The sequence below is a fragment of the Galeopterus variegatus genome, unplaced genomic scaffold, assembly GCF_000696425.1.
Source record: "Galeopterus variegatus unplaced genomic scaffold, G_variegatus-3.0.2 Scaffold4184, whole genome shotgun sequence".
NCBI lineage: Eukaryota > Metazoa > Chordata > Mammalia > Dermoptera > Cynocephalidae > Galeopterus > Galeopterus variegatus.
The window spans coordinates 82888-88613 of NW_007730295.1; the positions used below are offsets into that span (position 1 = coordinate 82888).

Below are 5726 nucleotides of genomic sequence, written 5' to 3' on the forward strand. Positions count from 1 at the left end.
ACCACAAAGAAACCTGGTAGTAGGAGAGGTAGAAATGCATAAGCATTCAAGAGGAGAAGAGTTCTTTAACATTTTATGTACAATTTACAACCTGTAGTCCAGTTTCAAATCCATGCTTTGTCCAGATGTATTCATAGGTTAAAACATAATGAAGTTAAGAATAAGACTTTAAAACTTTTATGAGACGAAGCCAACCTACATGGCCTACTTTCAGTGATGAAATGACATTTGGAATGGAATGTGCCTTTTGGATCCCCATTCCTTTAAAACTATTAGTGAACTCTGTCCAGGCATCACTTATGGCAGAAAGAAACAAAACATTTACTTGATCTGAAGTTGGTGACACCTGGAGGACTGATAGGTTTGGGGCATTCCTTTACAACCACACCTTGTGTTGTAATTCTGCCCCCTTAGAGAAAACTAGCATCTTGAAAGCAGTAATGATATTTAGACATTAACGCCTGGCACACAGGAGTAGTTACTGAATAAATGCCTGGCACATGTATTAATGAATCCATAATCTGCCTACCTGGAATGACCTGCAGGAAAATTTTCTCATGTTAAAAAATAATTCTCAAATACTAAGGTTATTTTCTGAGTAAGAAGAGTTACCATTTTTATACTAAACCAAACTATAATAAAAACCTCAGTTTATAAAAGTGAATCAGGCTTATCAGATAATTTTTTTGGCAATTTAATTTTGAACCTTATTTTAATTCACCTTACTTTATTTTCCTACTGCTATATAAAGTACTGTGTCCAAAAAGAGTTATTTCTTGATGCCTGAATCTTACAGCGATGCAGGGTCACAATTTTAAATAGTGAACTGTAGTAAACTAATTTACAGAAGATTGGGCTGGATATATAGGCACCCCAGGGAGGTAGGTTTTCTTATGTCTCTGATACCTTATTATTATTGACTTAGTTTCTTGCCCCCAAATAGTAGTGCAGGACTGAGTATAACTGGAGGCCCCAGATAGATTTTGTCGGTCGACCTTTTGACCTCTTCCCCTCGCAAAAAGAACTTTAAACATAAACTGCAATAAAGATTTACAGTAGGGCCAGCCCGGTGGCGCACTGGAGAGTGCGCCGCTTGGGAGCATGGCAGCGCTCCCGCTGAGGGTTCGGATCCCATGTGGAGACCGGTTCCCGCTCACTGGCTGAGCGTGGTGCGGGCGCAACACCGAGGGTTGCGATCCCGTTGCCGGTCCCCCGTGCGGGCGCGACGCCGAGGGTTGCGGTCCCGTTGCTGGTCAGTAAAAAAAGACAAAAAGGGAAAAAAAAAAAAAAAAGATTTACAGTAAAGGGAAAAAAAAAAAACCCAACCAACTTTCTTATAGTAATCAAGATGACATATTGGTGCAAGAATAGACACATAGATCAATGGAATCTAGTCCAAAAAGAGACCTAGACGTATAAGGTCAAAGGATTTCAAAAAGGGTGTCAATGTAATTCAATGAGGAATGGATAATCTTTTCAACAAACGGTGCTGGACAATTTCAATTAAAAACAAAAACCAAAACTTCACCCTCACCTTACACGACACATACAAGTTAAATCAAAGTGAGAATTAAAACTATAAAACTTCTAGAAGAAAACATAGGAGATAATCTTTGTGCCCTTCAGTTAGGCAAAGATTTCTCAGCACACAAAAAAACATGAACCATTAGAGAAAAAAAAATGGTAACTTCATCAAATGAAAATCTGTTCTTCAAAAGACAGTGCTGAGGAAATAAAAAGACATGCCACAGACTGGGAAAAAATATTTGTAAGAAACATCCAATAAAGGACTTGTAACCAAATATACACAGAACTCTTCCAACTCAAAAATGGTAAGATAACAACAACAAAAAACATGGGCAAGAGATTTGAATAGACACCTCAACAAAAAAGATAAAAGGATGGCAAATAAGCAGAGGAAAAGATGCTCCACATCGTTAGTCATTAGTGAAATATCAATCAAAATCACAATGATATACCGCTGTACACCTACTAGAATGGCCGAAATGAAAAACACTGACAATTCCAGATGCTTGTGAAGATGTGAAGCAAATAAAATTTCATGTGTTGCTGGTGGGAATGCAAAATGGTGTAGCCACTATGGAAAAGTTTGGCAGTTTTTTAAAAAGGTAAACATATATTGGGCCAAGCCCGTGGCACACTTGGGAGAGTGCGGCACTGGGAGCGCAGCGACGCTCCCGCCGCGGGTTTGGATCCTATATAGGAATGGCCGGTGCGCTCACTGGCTGAGCGCGGTGTGGGCAACACCACACCAAGGGTTGCGATCCCTTACCAGTCACGAAAAAGACAAAAAAAAAAAAAGGTAAACATATATCAACCACACATCTCAGGAACTCCACCTCCAGGTATTTATCCAAGATAAATGAAAACATGTATCTATAAAAAGATCCATATATGAATGTTTGTAACAGCTTTATTTGTAATAGCCAAAACCCAGAAACAATCCAAATATCTATCCATCAGGGGGTGAATGGATAAACAAAACATGGAACATCTATAAAATGGAATACTACTCAGCAATAAACAGGCATCAACTACACATAACATGCAACACAGATGAACCTCAAAAGCATTAGGCTAAGTTTGAAAAGCTGGACTCAAAAAGATCCATACTGTATGATCACATTTATGGCATTCAGGAAAAGGCAGAATTATAATGACAGCAATCAGATCAGCAGTTGCAAGAGCTGGGGTTGAGGGAGAAGGGACCAGCTGCAAAGAGGCAGGAGGAAACTTCTTTTGGGATGATGGAAATGTTCTAGTACTTGACTGTGGTAGTAGTTATATGACTGCATAAATTCAAACAGTCTGCTTAAAAAGAGTGAATTTTACTGTAGGTTAATTATACCTCAAGAAACCTGACTTAAAAAAAATAGCTATTTCAATCTACAGCATGAAGCAGGCATTATTAATCATTTTCTCCTTGTTACACCAGGTCTTAAGCTTCACCCTCAGTTCTCCAGCTTAAGTAGAAGTGGGAGCAGGGACAGAAAATGAGAGTGAAGCGGCATTAAGTGGCAGGAGGGGAAAATCAGAGACAGAGGCAAGAAGCTAACGTGTCTGTAAGGGGATATTTCTCAGTTAAGATCTACAGAAAATAACTTAATCATCTTATTTTCACTGCAAGGAATTTATCTTACAGACATTTTTGCACAAGCTCAGTGTGGCATAATTTTCAATAGCAGACAACTCACATCCTTTAATAAGGAGATGACTTTCTAAATTATAGATAAGGAAAGTGTATAATTCTATGCAGGAGTTAACGAGACTGAAGTAGGACAAGGGCTGTCCCTAATAAGACTGACAGATACTCATGGATTTTTGTTGAATAAAGAAAAAACAAGTTGCAGAACAGTACCTATAGTCATCCTGTTAGAAAACAACAAAACCATACTCATGTTTATACAGGAAAGGTCTGGAAGATGTATGCCAGTTGTTAGCAGCGTTTACACAAAGAAATTGGGAGAGGAAGGTGTGACTGTATGATGTTTGCATGGGGTGGGGGTAAAAAAGACAGTTGTCAGTATTTCCACTTTTAAAATTTTTTTACACTTCTCTGCTTTTCCCACAGACACATATTACTTTTGTAATAAAAATGAGTAAAAATAAAGGAAAGCCTTTATTTTTGGTTGCAAGAGCGACGCTGGCTTTCAGTTTATGCAGAGGAGGAGACTCCAGGTGTAAAGCTGCCATCTTCTGGAACAAATGAGGATCTACAGGAATAGAAATGATGTAAGTGGGAGGCAGGCTAAGGGTCTGTTACTGCAGTAAAAAAAGAAAGTCAGGAAAAAACTATTTTGAAGCCAAGTCTTTGATTTAACCATTAATAAAAAGAAACTGAATTAAAGCATGGTCAAATACAAAAACGACTAACATCACAAAACCTGAGGATACAAATGAGACTTGGTGGATAAAAATGTCTAAATTGCTTTGATTTTTCCGACCCATTCTTTTTAGGAAAACTGTGTCTGTTATTTGAAAATACCAAGAAAATATTTATAATAATACAGTTTGAAACCAATAGAACTTCTAAAGTGTGTTTATATTTTTAACTGTATATAAATGCTAGAAAACGAGAACAATTTTACATTTGAAAAACCAAGCCAAATCACAGATCAAAATGTTTCCCTAATCCTCATTAGCACTTTTTGAGAAAAACATAGCATGTGAAATTTTTACAAGTTCAATACAGTTGAGATCATATACTATCATACAGTAGAAAGGACAGAAATAATAGTTTTTAGCTTTCATATTTAAAGAAAAGTACAAAAATTTAAAACACAAAACCTTCTAACAACTTAGGTTTCTGAAAGCTTTTTATCTTTTCTTTTTAAACTACCTAGACCAAAAAGCTTCATAAGAAGCTAATTAGTCCTCCCCCCCCCCAAGTGGTATTGACTTGCCAACCACACCAAACTATAAAATGGGGGGAAAGTCCATAAGTAATTTACATGCAAAGATAAAAGAATTTTTTAAACAATCCACCCTTCAGCAGAAGAAATTGGGGATCACTTTGAGTGTTAATGTAAAATACATTAGTCTTTAGCAGCAGGAGTCCCAGACCTGCTGGTGCCAAGAAGGTAACAAATAGTCTCTATCTGCAGAGGGGAAATGGGCTCTCAGCAGGAGCTTTCTTCCCTGTTGTGTTATTTATAGAGAGCTCTATTTGTTAACATGTTTCTGCTATCATGGAGAGGGAGAATTTAATGATTTAAAGGATTTCAAAGACAATTGTTTAATGATACAATGATTTATGAGCATTAACAAATTCCAGATATATAGCAATTTAGATTTTCAAACTGCTATCACCAAAATAGTCTTAGGAGATACTGCAAAAGTTTAACTGGAGAAAACCAGACAAGTGATAGTACCTGATATTATGAAATAAAAAGTTAGAACCACTGGAAGATGCCATGTTAAAAAATGCTTTATGTTATCAGTCAACTAATTTTCCAGGGCCCTTTCAAGCGAGTTTCTGGTCTTCAAAAATTTTTTATGGAAAACCATGAATTAAATTCCAAGTTACCTGTGACTAATTAGAATAATCTGGGAATCCAGTCTTTAAAAAACTGCCATATTTTCATAAGAAACCAATCCCCTGCCCCAACAAAGTATACAGGAATCTCATTTGAAGGAAAGAATGCTTTCATATTAATGTTATTTCTAAATTATATATTCATTTATAATGACAAATTTTAAAAATTTTGTTTATTGGAAGAATTCTGAAATTTCGTGTTTAGGATTTGATTTTAATTTAACTACTAAAATAAACATTTCATTTGAGACAGATGAAGCAAGTCATCAAAGCTTCTCTTACATTTAACCCAAAGGAAAAACAAAGTTTGTAATTTCCATTTTTCCTAGTTGTTGAAATTTTTAACATTTTTTTGTCATTTTAAAAATAAAAACACATCTCACCCCACTTTCTTTAAGTCTTCAAGCTTATCTTACCTTCAATTTTCATAAATTTCCACTAATTCTATTAATTTGTCTTTTGTGAAAAAACTCTTATCTGGATATAATCAGTCAATTGTAAAAGCTGCTTTTTACCACAGAGAGTCAGGGATAAATGCGTACTTACAAAAAAAAAAAAAAAAAACCTCTGTAAAAATTAAGACACATACCATTGGGTCTAAAAAACAACCCTTTAAGTAAAATACTAATATAGCATTTACTATCTGGGGGGGGGGGGGGGGGGGGGAGAA

At 36.1% G+C, this 5726-nt stretch overlaps 1 protein-coding gene across 1 annotated transcript in view; it reads right to left on the reverse strand.

Moving 5' to 3' along the window:
• Window positions 1–2484: 2484 nt before the first annotated feature.
• Window positions 2485–5726, reverse strand: part of CDCA2 (cell division cycle associated 2) — a 49016-nt gene continuing 45774 nt past the window's right edge. Inside the window, exon 15 of the mRNA XM_008586951.1 lies at window positions 2485–3734. The gene's annotated coding sequence lies outside the window, so the exon portion shown is untranslated. The remainder of the gene's footprint in view (window positions 3735–5726) is intronic.